General features: G+C 44.2%; 1 long non-coding RNA gene across 1 annotated transcript in view; it reads right to left on the reverse strand.

Moving 5' to 3' along the window:
* Positions 1-437: 437 nt before the first annotated feature.
* LOC148323898 (uncharacterized) overlaps positions 438-20,023 on the reverse strand; it is a 40,072-nt gene continuing 20,486 nt past the window's right edge. Inside the window, exons 3-4 of the long non-coding RNA XR_015846540.1 lie at positions 12,040-12,171; positions 438-525 (exon numbers count right to left, since the gene is read on the reverse strand). This is a non-coding gene — a long non-coding RNA (uncharacterized LOC148323898). The remainder of the gene's footprint in view (positions 526-12,039; positions 12,172-20,023) is intronic.

The raw sequence follows: 20,023 nt of genomic DNA on the forward strand, positions 1-20,023 counted from the left end.
TACGGCGCGCGTTGGACATGGTGCATTACAAAGCGTTAGGCTGGACCTGAAAGCTGCAAAGTACGCAACACGCTCAGGGAAAAGAGTAAGAATTAGCATTTCAGGCCAATGCGACAGTCGGACCAAATCCGTTAGTTCACCGCGGAGGTGGTGGGGAGGGGGCGGGGCTTCGCTTTGTGACGACAGCAGCATTTCCATTCATTCCAGAGTGAGATCACAAGGCTCCACTTTATTCGAAATACAAATTGTTTAAGAGAAGCTTTGTAGAAGCACCGTTCTGATTCTTATCTTGACATCCGTGAAAAATATTGCAATTTCTAATCAAGGACTGAGCGACGGAAGAAATGTCAACGTGGAAGTAACAAACGGAAGATTTGTTTTCCAACCATAAAAGACAACGGCAACTGCGAGACGTTTGGAAGCGGCAAAACTTTCAAGTTGTGTGCTGTTGCGACGCTTCCATCCAACTTCACAGTCCTAGCCACAAAACTGCGGTGGGTAGCACATATTTCTTTCTAATAGACACTGGGGAGAAATGCAAACGTCAGATCATTAGAGCATGCAAACAAAAAAAAAAACAACAACAACAAAAAACGCAAGATGTGACGGCAGGGCTCTTCTGAAAATACGGAAACAAAAGTGCATCCACCTCGTTTTATGTTGTTAGAACGAAGGCGCTCGCGTCGTCTTTGTGAATTTTCTTTTTTTAAGTCCGAAAAGGTAGGAGGGGGAATCAATCAGCTCCCGACGCGAGTTTGACCGATTGACACGAAAAAAAAAGTCTCAATGAGCCATTTCCAAAACGAAATAGGGAGTCGGCCATTTTGGATTGAAGCAGCCGCTTCCAGGACTTGCTATTTTTTTCATTAAAAAAAACTCAAATAAAATCAGCTTCAGGCACCATTTCCACCGATTGACAAAAAACTGGGTGGGCATGTCCATCATGACAAGTCACACCAAAAAAGTTGAGGACTAATGGCAGAAAGTCAACAAGAAGTGTGGCATATTGGCCAAACGTCGGTCTTACACTTTGTTCGAAAAAAAAAAAAGTAAAATCGGGCTCGGACATCAGTGTGACCAAAAAACAGCAAAGTGGGAAACGTGTCCGTCACACGAGGAAGCAACAAAAATGTCAAGGGCCAATGCCCGCAAGTGCCACCTACAGCTTTAACTAGCAGCAGAATTTTGGACAAAAATTAATTTGATCTTGATTTTAAAAAAAAAAACAAAAACAATGCTGCAAAAATGACAACGGAAAGAGAATTTCTGAGATCATATTTATATTTACATTTTTTTCCATTGAACAAACTTAAAGCTTTGATCCATTCCAGCCAATTGTAATCATGAAAATCTGTTGTAAAGAATTGGCAGCCGATGTACCATCAATGCTGAAGCTACTTTCTGTTTTTCGAGCATCCCATAGCCAAACGTGACTTAACATTTGTAATTCAAAGTCTCAATCTGGTAAAGCACGGAGAGCGAGTGACATGATTCCATTCTTGGATGTGTGGTGTTAAGTCATACCGAGGAAAAAAAAAAAGAACAAAAAAAGTGTACTAGTTGAGAGCACGGATGCCAGCATGGTGACGTCATGTGCATTCTGTTTCCAAAACTCCTTGAAGAGCAGAACACGGCCTGTTTCCGTCTTGGCCTGTAGAGGGCGCAGTGGTTCTTTTCATTTCCTTGTCGTTGGCGTGCTGCAGTGCATATTAAATAGTTGAACTCGTTCAAAGGGTCTTGTTAAAAAAGAATATACAGTATGATGGAAAAAGCTGAATTTCACATTTGTATAAAGTTGGGGTGTCAAAATTGTCTAAATTAGAGTTTTAAGATTGGGTTAGTGTTTAGAAGTAGGATTCAAGCAAGGGTTACGGCTTCAAATTATTCTTTCAAATGGGGCTTCCAAGTCTGATTTAGGGTTTCAAGCCAAAGAAAATGGGTACAGAGTAAGACAGGGTTAGGTTTACAAATTGGGCGTTCACGTCAACGTTTCGCATTCAAGGCGGGGTTGCGGCTTCCAATTCAGGTTGAGCAAGTAGTAAAGTTTTAACCGCAATTTTTTTTTTTTTTTTAATATTTTCGCCTGTGTTGGGTTTGTTTCAAAACAGATTGAAAATACCAAAGTAGGGCTTCAAGCCAGGCTTTCAAATTAGGGTTGCAAGCCAACCCGTCTTGGAAAGTTGCTTGTCATTTAAATGAGACGCGTTGTATTTCGTGCGCGCGCACGCACACACGAGGCAAGAGCACTCACCTTTGGACTAATTTGTGTGTAAAGGCGAGGTGAACAGTGCAAGTGCAACTGAAAGTGCTTGGGACTCGGCGTGTTTCCACCTTGCAGGATGTCCAGATCGGCCCGCAACGGAATTGCTATTTCATTCTCTTTCCATGTCTTCAACCCATGATGGGATTTTTTTTTTTTTTCCTAAGCTTGGAAAGTGCAAAAATAAACCAAGTGCTCTGCCGGGCCTTTGTGTTATTAACACACGAAAACCAAATGCGCAGCGTGACATCCAATTGAAATGATACCAGAACACATGATTGGACTGCAGTCAGGAAATGTCAGCCAAGCCTCAAGTTCATAAATTATGACTAAGTATTATTTTTAAACTGAAGAGCAGATGTTTGACATTTGCAGTCGCTATCTCGCCGAGGGAGAAAGTCTTTCAAATATGACACGGACGGAACGGCCATTTTGATGAGGACGGATGGATGACGGGATACTTTTAAAAAATGCCGGAAGACGGAAGAGGATTTAATCGTCACGAACCGGGTCAAGTCACGTGTTTGGGTTTCCCGTCGATGTTGAGGCCTCTGCACGTCAACGCAACCTCGACGAGCTAAAATGTGGCCAGGTTGTGAGCGTGCGGCGTGAAGTCACCTCCACACGGTCATGCTCACGTCACGCCCGACTGAAAGGTCAAAATCAAAAGGTGGCATCTCCACCGCCAAATAAACATTCATTAGAAACAGTTTGGTTTGAAAGTACAGTCATGTTACATTAAATATTGTTAAATGTGCTGCTTAGTGATCATAAACTTTTATCAAGTAAACATCGACCAAAAGTCATATTTTGACAAAAAAGATTTTTTTTTTTTCCGATGCCGACCACCTCTGTGAAAATCCTCCACAGATCATTAATTATAAGCCCTGAAATGAATTCTTAATGATATATCTGAGATAATCAGAATTGGGTTCATGTCATCTGGAAAAAAAAAACAAAAAGAAAAAAAGAGCGAGGCCATTATTTGAGGAGGGTGACGACGAGTTTGAAAATTCTCATTTTCATGATGTTTGAATCAAAAGCGTAAAACTATCTTCATGTTGAGAACGAAAAGCTGCTTTAGTCCTTCCGGTCATCCTGATGGAGCATAAGCATCGGGACTTTTTTTTTCTTGCAGGCCCACATCCTCCATCTTTCCGTCCGAAGGTCAGGCGAAGGCAATGCGAAGGATTACGGAAGCTCAGTGAATAGCCGCTGTGTCCGGCAGCAAAGGGTGAAGTTAATGACTTAGAGAGGAGAGTGGGAGGTCTCCAGCCCGTGAAAACGGATGCCTTTTATTGCAGATTGACCCTCCGCTTGAGCCTCTCCTGATAGTCCGCAAGCTGGAAGACCAGAGTGGGGAGTGTCTGCCTGGATTTGCACTTAATGTACCGGCGTTAATGAAGTCGCTCCGGTCCGCCGGACGTGTCCATCCCCTCGTTGATCGCGCCGGGTCGACTGCCAGTCTATTGTGGCTCGTAAGTGGCCACTGAATTGTGGATTTCACAAGCCTCAGGTGACTTTGCGGGACTGATGGCCAGCGGATGCGAGAGCGAGATGGGAGGGGGGGGGGGGGGAGGGGGGAGTCCCATCATTGGACTAAGCCAGAGGGCTTTCGTAATTCAGTAATTCCCATTAGCAGGAACAAGGCTCGGCGCATTTTGTTCCAACGGGATGACGAGAGCGGAACATGTTTTCGTTTTGGGAACAATTAGCAGCTCTTTTTGGCAGTGGTGGAGGTCAAGACCAGCAAGGCGTTTGGCGATTCCTGCCCGTCCAAACGTTACAACACAAACTCTGACCTACACGAACGGTCAACAAATTTCGAACGCCATAATTGTCCCGAAATGACGAAGCTAAATGGTAGGCGAATAAAACTAAACGGGTTCGGTCACCCACGACTACGTTTCAAAATTCCAATCTCCAAACCTAAACCCCATCAAGCCGTTTTGGGAGGAATTGGACGCCAAAATCAAGACAAAAGAACTTCCAAGAGTCAAGAATATTTCATTTGCGCTGTTGAAAGAATTTCTTACAACTTGACTTTCTTGTTTGATTTTGTGATTTCTTAACGAGCTTGATTTGGTCAATTGTGTTGAAGTGGCGTTGTCGTCATCTGCTGAACGTTACTAGGAACGTCGCTGGAACGGGGTCGGTGGCCGACAATTTTTATGAATTAGGCCGGAGGCTCGAGAAAATTCTGGCTGCAATCAATAAGCGGCAAAAAGTTTGTCAAAGAAGTAGTAGCTTGAAAATCCGGAAAATAAATGACTCATATACTCAAGTAAAGCAACGATGTTCCTTTTTTTTTTGTTTTTTTGTGGCACCTCTGCTCATATTTTGGTGACGTGAATTGCATCGCGTCACAATGGGTGACTGCGATACGAGTCGCGATTACCAGTAGACAAAAAAAACCTCGACGGTATCGAGCAATTCGTCGCTCTCTAATTGGCGCGTGAGCATCACCGCCAGCGCAGCCTTGCAGCTGATTTCTATGCACGGGCGTAATCTGCATGTCTCGCTTTTGGACACGTGGGTCAGGCGGGAGCGTCTGGCCTCGACTGACATGTAGAGGTGAAAGCGATCTGACAGGCAAAGCGGCGAGTGGGAGCCATCCGGCCCGCCAAAGTGTTGCGGTCACGCGCGCCGCCAAAAAGAGACGTTGTACTTTCTCGGCTCCGTCGTGTGCTTCGATTGTCGTACTTCAATTGCTTCAACCTGGGGGGATTTCGTTATTTTATGAAACAGTTCGCCGTTATTAGGAAAAGTGGGATTCATGATTTGTTCGACAAAAAAAAAATAAAAAAAAATAAAAAAAATGTCCACATCTGCTCACCAATCCAGCCGCATGTCCACCTTGAGCTTTTTAACGAGTGGACACAAGTTGCTGCAGAATTGATGATATTCGTCCAAGGCGGCAGAGGAAGCGGCCATGAGAGGCTTTTAGGCAAATTCTCCGACTCCTTTCCCGCCTGTCTGACTGCGAGGCAACGCTCACTTTTATGCGAGTCCAATCGTCATGAAAAAAAAAAGTTCTGGTGTTGACGTCCTCGTTCACGTCGACGGCTGTCTTCTTAAACGGCTTGTTGCGCGGCGTTTACATCGAGAGGGCCCAACAGTAGCGTATAATAGTTGCGACTTTCATGCCAAATTGGATTACAAGCGCTTTTGAAGGCATGGCGGCAAGGGAATAACTCGTCTCTGTTTTTGTTTATTTGGCTGTCAATAAATCCACTGAGGATGAAAACTTGTTGTGCGATGCATTTGGTAAAAAGCCAGTTTGCTCGGGATTAATTTTCAATAAGAAGTGTTTGGCATTTCATTTCATGTCAGGAACATCACAGGCTGATTTGGTTTCATCCTCAATTCTTAAAAATAGCATTTCCCAAGCCGAGTTTGTTTTGGGACTGTTTGGAGACGGTCAATAACGCTTCTTGTCGCCGTTTGGAGTCGACGAGGGCGCGGCGGACACTCTGCACGAGTCGGACAAACGAGCGATACAAGAGATACGAGCGACCCGACTTACGAATTTGTTGCTTTGACTGAAAATGTGGTCTCATATTTGCTCGCTAATCTTTTGAAGCTCATGTAAAGGTGGTTTGTTGATTTTGAATAATGCAATGACTGAATACAAACATTTAGGTGACATATATGCGGAATTTTTCACATGCTCGGTCAAGTTACGATAGTTAACGAAAACAAACAAAATCAGTAAAAATTGTAAACTAAAAAAAAGCAAAGCAGCGAACGCTGTCCTCTACTGGTCACAGTTAGTCATTGCAACTCATTACCCTAACCTATAACGATCATCCCGTTCACATGGCCAAAACAAAATATCGGTGGAAACGATACAATTCCAAATAGAATCATTTTGAATATGAACAGATGCCACATTTACTTTACACCTCCCATATATAAAAAAAAATTATACTAAAAGGAAGCATTTCCCATGAAATAGAAACAAACAACCTCCTCTAAACAGGAATTAAAAAGATTAAAAAAAAAAATCAAAAAGCAAAGTCAAAACTAAGTGTGGTGAAAAATGCCAAACTATTGTCACTGTTTGCTGTTGATGCTCGATGATCTTCTCCGTTTCCAGCGCTTTGCATGACAACTAAACAAATATCAAATTATTTCTGCAGGTGCTCTCGAGGACACGACTTGGTCGCGATCTCGCGCGGCGCTTCACTGCAAACCTTCCAAGTTGTGTGCGCACGCATACGCATGAAAGAAATTGATGTCCGTCACCGTCACTCTTGAACCGCCTCCTTTGATTTGTGTACCGCGTGCGCGTGCCGATTCCGATGCGTCCTTTCTACGCAATCCGGCTTTTCATCACTTTGTAAACACGCCGTTATTGATGTCTTGGCTTTACTCGATAACCTCAAGTCAGCTTTCGCTTGCCAAGAGTGCTGTCAAAACATGTCAAGGTAATCTGTGTTTAGAGATTAATTCTGCGTCTAAATCCGTCGCAAATTGATGCCAATGATCAAGGGGAAGTCTCCTGGGCTGGAGGAGATTTTTGTCACCCCCCCATCATCGCCTCGAAACTAAACACCACGCCTGCACCCACAGTACGTTACTGCGTGAGAGACGAGTAATTATCCAACATTATTGCTAAATTGGATGCTAATAAAAGACAATTAAAAAAATCAAGATGACACATTCTGATGAGAATGCTTTTTTTTTTAGTTTTTAAATAGGTGCCCTGCAATTGGCTGGCGGCCAGTTCGAGCTGTACTCGGCTTCTCTTGCCAAAAGACATCTGAGCTCTATTTTCCTGAACGTGTGACATAACCCCGCGCTCAGGCGGGTCAGACCCGATTGGTCGTTTTGCAAACGAATGCAGGTCAGCGGACTCAAAGAGGGAGGGCTGCGTCACTGTGGGAGAGGTCGCCGCCGACTTCCATCACGGCTCCTCGCACAACCTTGAAATACAGTTTGCGAGTCGAGCGCTCGACTTTCCACTCGGGAGAGCGAAGTGGGTACTTGGAGACCGCCCTCGCAACTGCGATCGTTCATTGTTTCGGGGCGGTGGGCAAGGTGCTGTCAGGTTGCGCAGAGCAGTTATTTAGCACGACATTACCTCCCACCTCATCCCTATTAGCAGATGCAGATGGCGGTCCTCAAGTCACAAAGGTGCTCACAGTTGTCTGCATTTTGGCAATATACGCAGCAGAGCAGATGGAGGGAAGGTGTGTGTGTGCGTGCACGTGCGTGTGCGCGAGCGTGTCCAGCTTTGCAGAAAGCAAAAGACCCCCGCGGAACTCCATGCAGGCATTCAAGTCGGCTGGAGTTGTATTTTTATCGAATGATGCAACATATGCTATTTTTTCAAGTTAGTCGAGTCAAAGATTAATTGACGACTAAATAGAAAACGTCTGAATGGACGTGTCGCATTGGTTCGAAATCACAAAGCGACGTCGACAGCGCTAGGAAGCAGAAACCATCGGACACTTCCAATTTGTCAGCATCACACGTCCACTTGTGTGATGCGGTCCCGCCGTCCCACAACCATCAACCCCCCCCCCCTCCTTTTTTTTTCTTTTGGCCCCAAAGTCGCGACTTTTCACTCGCAAATGATTTCATGACACAACTGAAATTGAAATTGACCCGCCCCCGAGTTCACGCCCCCCGGGAGCCAATTTCGCCCGCTCCCTCGTCTGGGTGTCGCGCAGCTCGGCGTGGCGCCAAGCAGCTCCGAGGCCACCTGTCACCTCGGATCAACGGCCGCACCTGCGTCTGTCACCGCGCCAGACGAGGGACAGAGGGGCACATTTTAAATGAATAGATGGAGTTTGAAATGGCAAAATGACATTGACGCACCACCGAGTCGACTTTGAATGTTGGGGTGATAATGGGAATTTCCGCCTTTTTGGTCTGCTGTGTTTTGTGATGAAGCGACGACCTCCATGAAGGTGACTGATGGATTTGCTCTCCTCACTTTGAACCTGCTTTGAGGCTCCCCCAGCACTCATTCGACAGCAGCAGCACTAAATGCTTTGCAATTTAGCAACGCGCGATGCTTTTAAGTGACTTGTCGTCAAACTGGGCTCTGCAAGTGGTGGCTTTGCAATAAACGATCAAGTCATATAATTAAACCGAAATTGCACATAAGGGGAATTCTTTGCGGGTGAAACAAGCCTAGAGCAAAAAATGGTGGTTTTATTCTCAATTTTTTAGGAGCTAAGGCTTTGGCTACACAAAACGGATGAATATAAACTGCATCAATGGCTGCAAAATAAGCACAAGACGCACTTTTACATCCCAATTACTCCACAAAATAGATGAGGCGCCCTGAAATGCGACGTGCCTTGTGTGTTGACAGAGAGCCGCAGTTCTGTACACATGGAGCAACTGGCTTTATCTGACACAGGACAGTTGAGAGTGCGTGTTAGCACCCCCTGCTGGTCTAAATCCAAACAAATTGACGAGACAACGAGGAACACCTGATGACACGCTAAGTGCCGGAGGGAGCTGATTGGCTGACACAACAAGCACAGGTGGAAACAATCAGCTGACAGGAGACACAAAGCAACACAAGCAAAAGCTGAAATTAAATATGAAAGCAAAAGCAACCAAAAACACAAATCGATTCAACTAAAAGCAAAGCCGAAAATCTCCTCGATTGAGATGATTATTATGAATCGCGCGCGTTCTTTTGGAGTCCGCATGTCATCAATAATACGCAAGCGGAAATGAGACTCCCTTCAGACGCGTGCATTATGTATGCGCATCATCTTTTCCAGCCGGCTGATGATTTCATGAGATTGTTTTTATGAATCACCTTTTTGGACGGCGCGTGCTCCAATCAGGCCAATTATTATCCGGCCCGGCTGGCGTGCTCGCTGTTTGCGACTCCTGCAAACTGGCCCGACGTGACGGAGTTCAAACCGCGGCCAATTGAATGCGCGACATTTCATGACAAAACATTTTTGTTACAACGCCGACATAAAGCCAAATCGCAGCCCGGTCGTCGCTTGGACTTTGAGCGCCGATCCGAGTGAGCTCGGACTTTTTTGACTTTTTCTTTGTCGAGCGGGGTGAGTTTTAGCCGCAAAAAATGTTTGTCGCACACAAAGCCGCTTTCACCAATTGACACCACCAACATTTGCGATGTCCCCCTCAGGAATCGGCGCTTTTGGAATTTACCGCCGATTTCAAAGTCCTTCACGGAAATCAAAGCGGTGGGTCGGATATCGAGCAAGGTACAAAATTGACGTAGTTTCCCGGCGCCATGCCCGATTTGGATTCTTGCGATGGGCTGAACCGACCCAAAAATCCAACAGCCGTTCGGGAAAATTCACGAGATTCGCGATGGCCACCAGGCGCCGGGCGACGCCCACAGTGTTTGAGAGCGAAGGGCTTGATTTTTCCTGATTTTCAAGCCATGTTTAATATGATTTCACAGAAGGTCGCGAAAGCAAGTCCGAGAAAAAAAATGTAAAAAACGTCAGCGTTGCAAGTCAAATGCGCCTTTTGCCCGTCGTCTAAATTTGGGTCGTGTCTAATTGTGTTCTCGCCGCGTGAGATGTCAGCTGCATTCACTTGACCTCCTCACTTCCTGTCAAGGCCAAAAGAAATGAATAAATAACTAAATAAACCGCTGAAAACTAACGAGAAAGATGCTTAATGACTTTGCCTGTGTGGCTCGGCTGCCTCCGTTTCAAATCAGCTCGATTGTGAGGGGGCAGCCTAAATGCATATTGAGTGAGTGGATCACAAAGACGTGCTGCATGGGTGATTGTTTATTTTTTTGGGGAATAAACAATAGCATTTCCTCCCTCTCCCCCGCATACCCGCACTCCCTTTGCAATCGAAGTCTGATTATGCCTTCATGCCGCTGTAAAGTGAATATTTATTAAGCACTCTGTCAACTTTTGCGGTCCTGCACCCGCCGTTTGCATAATGATGCGGAGGCCAAAAGGCTGCCGAGATCTGGAATAAATATAGTGTGTGTCTTTGCCGTTTGCCCGCTCGCCGCTGAAATTAGCGTGGACCTTTAGCCACCGCTTGCACACAAATTCCTCTTCTGAATTACTCACGAGGGGGCCGTTGTCGCGCGGGAATATTCCAATCGTGTCGCGTCATCGTTTTAAGTTAAAGATCTGACTATTGTACGAATTCTTTAATCTGGCCGTTGACACTTTTCACTCTTTTTCACACATTTTTGCGAGGTTTTACCAAGTTTTCAGGCACATTGAATCCGCACATGGAGTCAAATGAATATCAACAAAAAAAAAACAGATTCCAGGAAGACCTCGGTACGAGGGATGGGCATTACGGTTCCGAAAAGTGACCTGAATCAATAGAATCAGTTATCAAGAAGAATCGTTCAGCGAATCATTTGCGCCCCCAGCGAATCTTTCTTTCACTGAATCATACGTCAAGCGGAAATGACATCACCTTCTCTCACCGACTCGTACGTGAACGGGAAATGATATCAATTTCTTTCCATGAATCGTACATGAACCGGAAATAACATCACGTTCGCTCAACGGATCGTTCGTGAACAAGAAATGGAACGGTTCACTGAAAAGGTTCAAGAATGAGCCAACACTCTTTGGCACCGCCCGCTGATGTGACCTTCAGTACGCGTTGCGACTTTGCGATATCACAAAGCACGTAAACGTGAATGTCAAAAGAGTAAGACGGACGGACGCAATGGCAGTGACGGGAAAGGGGAGCCGAACAAGATTCAAGCGATCACCGAAGCTCCTAAAAAAAACAAAGGAGGCAGCATGCTCAAATTTTGGGATTACCTCAAGCAAGCCGACATGGGCATTCTGCTCCACATCACAGGACGCCCCGAGCGACTTTTGAGCTTGACGCAGAGAGACGGGGACATTTGAGGATGCCCGCGCAGCTCTGAATAAATGAACACTCTCGTTTTGGAGGCTCGGTCAACTTCGGCGGTGACGCGGCCTGACCACGAGGCTCCTCTTACATCAGCGTCGGGCCAATCGAGGTTAAACGCTTCGATGTTTAGCAGTGGTGGCAAATACTTTGTTCGCGTACTTACATGGAAAAACATCAACTTGGGAGCGTCAAAAAAGAAAAAGACCAGAGATCCCCCATCCGTGATCTTATATAACTCCTTTTCAGGCGGCCGTTTTCGAGCATTCTGACGGATCTTTGAAGACTTTAAATTGGACCGGCACCAAATCCAATCCTTTTACAGTAAAATGCACTCCACAGAATGTACTTTGTGTGAGCACATGGAACCGTTTTTTTCCCATGGTGGGCCAAATAATCAAACGGGTAACGTATTTTATATATTTGTTTTTTTCTTGTACTCCACTAGCTGCATTAAGAGTGCAAGTCCTTTTTAAATTGATTGAAAAAACAATATTGTTCTTTCTACATTTTGTTTTCTTTTTCACGTGCGTGTTCCGTCTCCCAATAATATTTGCAGATACTTTTATTTATCGTTATTTAAGTCGAGTTGGTCGACAATTCCCAGCTGTGTATGATGAGTCAATATTCAAGTCTCGCGGCTATCAACACTTGAATGAGTACCATTTGTTAGGCTTGCCTCATATCGACATCCTCGGCAACAAACGCCACGCGCACGGAATGCTAATAAGCCGTAACCGGCAAATATGCGTCCGCGATATCCGCTTTGAAAGCGCGTCGATAATGCCGTGTTCTATAATGTGCTCATTTCATTCCAAGGAGGTCCCTCAAAGCGTACGGCGTCTGCGTCCACATCGGTTACACCCAACACGAGTGAAGACTTTCCCCACAGAAGCGTTTATGAGCGAGGCCTCCGGTCTTACCTGTCGCTCCTCGAAGACGAAAACGGAACTCCTCCATTGCTACGGATGTTCACCGTCATCAGCTGCAATCCATCGCCGTCGATGGCGGCATTGCATCTTGCGGATTTGGTCGATTGGATTTGGCTTGAACGCCTGCAATTGAGAACAAAGATTTTGAGTCGAAAATAAAGACCAGGCCGTGATGATCATCTTGTCAGCTCACTTTTGAGGGAGACAAAACTTTCAAAAGTTATCCTTCTCATGTGTCTGCATGTGCTGCGGCACCATTTGTGTTCAAAGAAATTTAGGTAACGTCGACTTGAATTGTTAATTCTTATTCATTTTCTAAAGAAAACAAATACCAAGCCCCTAAACGAATGAACTTTTGAAGGTTGATGCTAGTTTTGTGAGGCTGTCTATCGCATTTTGCATTGTGTGTTAGCATTAAGCGAATTTAAATATGCATCCTGTAAAAGTTTTTTCCATGTTTAGTTTCATGGTAAACTTATTTTATTTAGTTAATTTCATTTCATGATTAGCAATCAAGTCGGATTTAAAATTTTCGCGGCTTTTGACAATGGGGGAAAACTGTACAGGAGAAAATGGAATGCAAATGTGTGCTGTGCATGATGAAAAGCGTCAATTAAAGCAGCAAATGGTGAGCAGGAACGATATCGCTCGTGAAAGCGCAATTCACGCCTCTCCCTCAAAAGGGCCTCCAAAGTGATCACAATGGCTCGTTTGGAGGAGAGCCTCGCAGGCAAGATGCTTGCGGCTGTTGAGGTTGAGCATTTAACTCATCACCGTGCGCCGATTGTCACGCGTGTGCTTTGTTTTGCTTGTTTGAAGGAGTTGGCAGCTGGAACGTTCTCCGGTGCGAACATAATGAAGGAGAATGCGTTAGCGACGCAATTATTAAGAACAACAGATTAGCCCTGATGAAGTTTAATCAAGCCGCTTGACTGAACTTGAGACACATTAGTATGGTTTTATTTATTATTTTTATCATTATTATATTATTATTTTTATTTAAATATATTTTGTATTCATTGCTTGATTAATGTTGATGCAGCATGTTATTATTTTTTCATAATTTTGCTAATATTCCTTATTTTCTTATTCCTTATTTTAATCATGCTATTTTTAATGATTCGATTTTATATTCATATACTTTTAGTGTTTCTCTTGTATTTATTATTATTATTATTAATAATAATAACAAAATGAATGTTTTTATTTATTCTTTTTTTTTAATTTGTTCATTAAAAATATTTTTTTTTCATATTTAGTTACTTTTTTTAAATTTAATTGTATTTTTAATATAAGTTTTTTTCCCCATGCATTGATCTATTTGTGCTGTCTTTCTTGATTTAACAACAACAGTAACAGATGCATAAATGAATGAAAAAAATAGCAACTTGTGTGCGTTTTGTTGATTTTTTTTTTTGTCCATCAAGTCGACAAAGCTCGTGTGCTTTAACTCCAGCCAAGCATGCGGCATGAGTGTTATTTTTACGATGCCACTCGACATCTCCGCGCCAACGTTTGCGCGATCAACGTCACACCTCGCCGCTCACGCAGACACGAGCCAGAGAGCAACACAGCTGCCGCGTAACTTGATCACATTTAAGGAGCCATTTCAATCAGGCGTGCACGCTTCTGTTTTTTTTTTTTTTGTTTGTTTCCGTGACTTTGTGAGTCCAGTTGACCGCTCCTCAGAGAGGAAAGAAGCCCGTCCATGGCGCTTTGCATTTTTTGTTTGCATTGGGCTCAACGGACTGATTTAAAGCTGAGCTATGTGGGGATTAGAAATACTAAACATCCAATTCTCTCCGTTTTCTGTCGAGTTTCAGAATTAACTTTGGGCTCAAAGTATCGTTTGTGAAGAATTGTCGACTTGCCGTCATAATGAGATTCATGGATACCTTGCGAAGCTGCGGAAGAGAGCGAGCATTGGGTTATTCTGCTCCGGTGGATGTTGAGGTCAAAGACAAACAACGGTCTGTCTTCTTCACATGTAGCCACTCTCGCACCTCTAAAAGCTATCATCATTTATTCATAAAGGTCGGCAGACTAACCTTGACCCAAAATCGTTCGCATTTCCTGCCCGTTTACGAGCAGCCACCATCGGAAACACTTTCTTGAATCTTGGAAATATAATTTCACTTCGGGATCATTTTGCATGAGCGCCGCAATTGGTGCAAGTGAACTTTCTCTTTAATTTTGGGTGTGGAGGGCTTTTGAGACGTCGTCCATCCAATTTTGTGTTGATGAGCGAAACGGATGTCCATAGCTGATTTTATTTTATGTATTTTTTTCTTCTAACTTCCCAGCGAGTTAATAAAAATCGGCATACGATTGGCGAACGCAGCCCGTCGTCTGGAATGGAGCATCGCCGCCGTTTGCTCGATACACGGTAGTGTGTCTTGAGCGACATACATCTCGCTCGTGGAAAATGGACACGGCTAATGAGTGAGCGAGCAGCAGCACTTTGCAATAACGGTCTGACAACTAAGTGACAGGCGGACAAGCCGACTGGAGAAACTGTCGGGACACTTACAGAGGACAGAGGAGGTGACGTGGCTGCGAGATGAACAATATCCACAGGGAGCTTCCCGCGCCAAAAAATAAAAAATAAATTAGAAAGTAAAATATCAACTGAAATGCTGGAGCGTTCATTTTAATGGTAGGAATGTTGAATATGAGACTTTATTTAAAAAAAAAAAAAAAAAACGTTAACGGAACTCAGTGCCCAATATGCCTTTTGAAAGGAATTGGAAAAGGCTGACTGGCCAGTTGGACGGCCACGAATAAAAAAGAAAGCGTGAAAGAAAGAAGAAAGAAAAAAAAAAGCCTCGCCTTCGGCCATTGATTTGCGCGTGACACCAAAGTGGCTGTTTGGAAACGATGAGCTGTCAGTGCTCCTCAAGGTGAGAGCGCATTCAGCGAGGCATCACCGGAGGAGACTCAAGCGTGACTCGGCAGAGAAGGACACAAGAGATCCCCCCAAGAAACCTTGTTTTTTTTATTTCTTTATTTTTTTAAATTGAAATGATCAATCGCAGGAGGTCGATATACGGTAGCTAAAGAAGCTCATTTGATTCCGTTTTGTTGCAAGCTTCTAAAACCTTTTGTGTTCACATGAAAAGTTCCAGATGATCGTGTCTGATGTCTGGCTGAGCAGTTGGTCAAGACTCCGGAAATTTTATTTATTCTTTCTCGAGCAAGGATAAAATTTGAAGAATACGACGCGCAACTACGGCAGAGAGTTTGTTTCGTTTGGGTTACATTTCTTTTAGCAACGTGATGATTTGCGTTTTGGATCACTGCGCTCATTTATAAACAATAACAATTTGAAATGTTGATCTCCGCTTGGGCCAAACACGACTTTTCTTTTGGACGACGCTCCAAATTTAACTCCAGCAATCTGATTGGCTCATCGCGTACTTTTCTTAGCTTGCTCACAACTGATTGCCTTGTCGTGGAAGACCTTGATTTTGCATTTCATTGGCATCCTCCATGTTTGACATTTGGATTACATCCAATCGGAGGCGATACAATCCTTTTTTTCCTTTCTTTTTTTTTTTTCTCCCCGCATTGGCATTCTACACTCAGCTCGACATTTTCATTCACCCGCGGCGCATTCGTAGTAAATTGGTCTAATTCTAACTCATTCACCTTGGCTCGGCATATATTGAGTTATTTTACTAAATATTACCTTGACGCATCGCTGACGCCGTCTCTCTCTTTTTTTTTTTTTTTGCATAAAAAAGGTGATTCACTCGATTCACTTTTGCTGAGAGGGGAAAAAGAATTATTCTGTATAAGCACAAAAATGGAGATTAAAGGTGACACGATCTTTCACAAAAGCTGGCGACGACTTCAACATGATGAGGATATAAATGATCGGAAAATGGCTCACATACGAGCAGTCTAAAAACGGATGGATGGATGTTAGCATTAGCATCGAGCTAGCAAACCTCCGATTGATGAAGTCGGCTCGTATCTCGAGGAACTCGAGGCGCCGCCGTATACGCAACACTCCAGCGTGACGTTTCCTCAACGGAACCCCCCCGGCGAGCGTTTCCGAGCCCGCGTGAGCTGACAGTATGATTTATTTCATCTATCGCCCGGCGGAGTGGAGTTCATTAACGACAAGAATCTGTGTTGTGAGACTCTTAAGACATTGTACGGCTTTGTCGGCCGCATTCCTTGTCGTGGGCCTTCCGGCAGCGCGTGTGTCATTGCGCAACTAATGAAGTGTCACTTTGAATATGACAGATTGCGATCTCCAAAAGCAGACAGGAGTGGCGAACGGGCTGTCCTGGTGCTGCCATCGATGTCGGGCACAATTTGCAATCATGCGAATTGTAATTGGGACACTGCTCAATGGCGTAACTCCACCGCAGCGCTCCAGTCCGCTTTTCAAACAATGACATCATCAAACTTCAAAACGAGGCGCTTACGTCAAACACTTCTTTCCGGTTCTCGGATGCCAGTAACGCTCCCTCGAGAACTTTCCAATTCAATATTGTTTTCAGTTTGGGAAGTTTTGCACGGCCGGAGGTGGGCATCTGACCCTTTTTTGCCGGTCAGTCCCCCGCCTTCCGGCCTCGACGCTCCGACCTTATTCGATGATCGCCCCCGACAATTCGAGGGCCAGTACACGAAAAAGCATGACAAGATTTCATTCAAGATTTCATTGTGTCAATATTTGAATTTTATTCACATGCCCACTCGAATCCTCATCAGAGTTTTTAAAATTCGTCACCCCCCCATCCGCCCCCAAAATGGCCGTCAGCCCCCAGGACAGACTGCCCAGCTCTGGGCTTCACTCAAAATGCGAGAAGTGACGCCAGTCTGACGGCCCAAGAACAATTGCGAACGGTGAAACGTGTGAAGCCCACGTGCCGCATTTGCACACGTTCAAATTTTGATCGTCCGTTCCGCGCGTACACCACTTTAGTTCCCCGCCTGTCAACGTTTCCGGTCACATTCGTATTGTTGGCCATTATCTGCGGCAGACATGATGTTTTATGGATCTTCTTTTTCTTTTTTAACCACTGGCCTGTCTGCAAGAGCGACTTAAGTGCTTGTTTGCCTGCATTAGCAAAAAAAAAAAAAAAAATACAACAAATAAAAATTGTCAGCGACTGTTTTGAGAATGAAAAAAAGTTGAGTACCGTCAACACTTCTCTCGGAAGAGCGTCACATTATTTTTGAAACAAAAATAAATTCTTCAATTGATCCTTTTTGTCAGTTTTTTTTTTTTCAATTTGTAAATCTATTCCAATCCTTTGTCCCAAAAAATATTCAAAAAAAATAAAAGAAAAATGATGACACTCAAAATGTCGTTGATGGACTCACTTTTGACTTTTCTTCCAATGCAGCCACTTTCTTGTCGCACTTTCTGAAGAACCGCCGCTTAATTTGGTAAATTGGCGTTCGACGTTTAACAGTTCTTTTGCGCCAAGCATTATTCGCTAATGTATGCAATTTCATTAAAAGCCCATAAAGTCGGCAGTTGTGGACTGATTAGTTCATAAAAAGCGCGCGGCTGTTCCAAAACGCTAATGACCAAACATGCTCGTCTTTTTAGTCACTAAAAAGAAAGCCAAGAAAGGAAATTCGGTCTGATGACATGAACTGACCGTCGACCATCAACTCGTCGTGGAATTGAAAGCAAGCCTCGAGTAAACGTCACTCACCAACTTCACCATCGGGAAAACTTTGCTCAGATTTATTATTTATGACATTTATGATGAGCCGAAACACAAGACAAATATGTCTCTAACGCACACAAATTTTATCGACAGTATAAATGCTGTCTGACTGCCTCCTTTGCAAAAAAAAAAAAAAATCAAGATTGCTGATGATGCATTGCTCACTGGCATATTTCATTCCTGGTTGGTTTGACTTTTTCTAAAAAATAAATACGAGGCACGTCGGCCTCACAGTGGTGTTTTGTTTTGTTTTAGACACGGCGCCGTCTGTGCCACATGAAATCTGACGTTTAAAGCCAACATGGACGTGGCGTCGCTTTGTGAGTCGAATTGCAGCTTCAGGTCAAGCAAGCGCGGCAGAAAGTAGAAGACAAGCAGATCAGCAAAGTTGCGGCGAGCCCAACTTTGAAAGGGCAAAGAAACGCGCAGCCTAGCAATGAGTGACCGAGCGGGAGCGGAGTGCACGGTGGCGCCCATAACAAAAGCCGTGGGGGGAACTCTTGCAAATACTTGCAGAGGTCAACAAGTGGGAAAACAAAGTGACTCAAGAGCGCCAGCTAGAAAGTTCAAAACACATCAGCACCTGGGGCGACTTTGACCAATTATAAATATTAGAAAAGTCACAAGAACGCATGCCAGAAATTGAACAGAAAGACGGCCATTTTGCTTTAAGTTACACCCCCCAGTAAAAAAAACCCAAAAAAACGTAACATTTGTCTTCGGCGTCTCTCGTAAGCAGAGCATCTATTGTAGCCCGAGTTCGATGATTTTCGAGAGTCCTTATGAAAAAAAAAAATGGGCGTGGCTGCTCGCCGCTTTAATTTGACACGCACCGAAACACGACGCAGAAAATATGCCAAGACGGCATCTGACGCCAGAGCTTCTGATGGCGCTGCTGTGTTGGCTCTCATTAGACGCGTCGCCAATGTTGTGACAGCGGACGTTTGATCGGATCCTGGGGGATTTGGGAGTTTGTGTCACGCTTGTTAAGAATGATGTAACTGGCGACAAAGAGCCAACGCAAAGCGTGTTTGCAGATGCTAATCACGGGCCGTCTTTTTCAATTAAATGTCGGGAGGTTTGAAAGGGAGCTCGACTGTACTGTGGAACAATCGCACAACACCGTCGTGTCAAAAAAAAAAAAGAGATGACATTGGAGTCGCCTCGCAATTTTTGCTTTGTTAAATGTTGATCCCGTTTGGAACGCGTCGCTTTGCACTTTCACATTATCCCCATCATCGTTATTATTATTTGAGGAGGATCAGTTCATATTTAAAAAGCCGTCATGTCCAGACGACCAACAACTTTTCCTCACGTTGGTGAACAGGAACATCCAAACTCAAACTAAAATGCACAAAAAGACGACAGTCCATCACTTGCATTATTTGGAAGACGCAAATATTTGACTTGGCGACTTCTTAATCCTTTCCTGCTTCCGCCATGACTCTCATTTCCTTCTCATTACTCTCCTCTACGGTCTGATCAAAAGGTCCCGGGAGTCCACACTCGACCTCAACTTTGTTAACCCCGACTAAGCTCGGTGGCAGCTCGTGTTTTATCACCTGAAGGAGCACCAACTTTTTCCTGCAGCGCACGCGGAAACTAATTAAAGTTGAGCGGAGAGAAAACGTCTTGCGAGGAAGGGAAATGAGGAGAATCAGGTTGAGTGAGGGATGTTAGGGAGGTTGGCGTGGCGTGGGGGGGGGATTAACAAATGCAGGGAAGAGCTCTGCCTCGCAGTCGTTAATCTATAATGTCCCAGATATGCACTAAGCTCGGTAAAAGTCTGCCTTCGACTCTTTTGTCTACCGGTGAGCATCGACCTCCCCTTATCGTACAAACGCTGCCCTCCTCAAGCCCAACTCCAGTGGTGGAAAGGAACTAAGTACAAATGATAAAGACAATTTTCGTATAATCATCAAATTATGTAAACAAATAAATAAACATTGCATTTTTTCCATAATGCCACAGGGGGATTGTCTTATTATCGTATGCACAAGGATTTTTTATTATTTTTTTTTTGCATTTGGCATTACTAATCAATTCAAAAGTGAAGTATGCAAACATTGTGTTTTTTTTCTTACGTCTCCAGCACACGTTTTCCATTTGGCTTTTTTCCCCAACAGGCCACGGGATATACGCAGGGAGCTCGCCCAATAACGTGCCTGTGGCATGACGGAAAAAATCATTTGTTTTTAATTTCGTCCACAAGCATGTTTGAACGGATTTGCCCATCAAAAATGTTTCCGCCACATTGACAGTTGCACCATTATGACCTAAAT

Source organism: Idiotropiscis lumnitzeri, chromosome 14 (assembly GCF_059441095.1).
Source record: "Idiotropiscis lumnitzeri isolate Australia: NSW breed Sydney's pygmy pipehorse chromosome 14, RoL_Ilum_1.0, whole genome shotgun sequence".
Taxonomy (NCBI): domain Eukaryota; kingdom Metazoa; phylum Chordata; class Actinopteri; order Syngnathiformes; family Syngnathidae; genus Idiotropiscis; species Idiotropiscis lumnitzeri.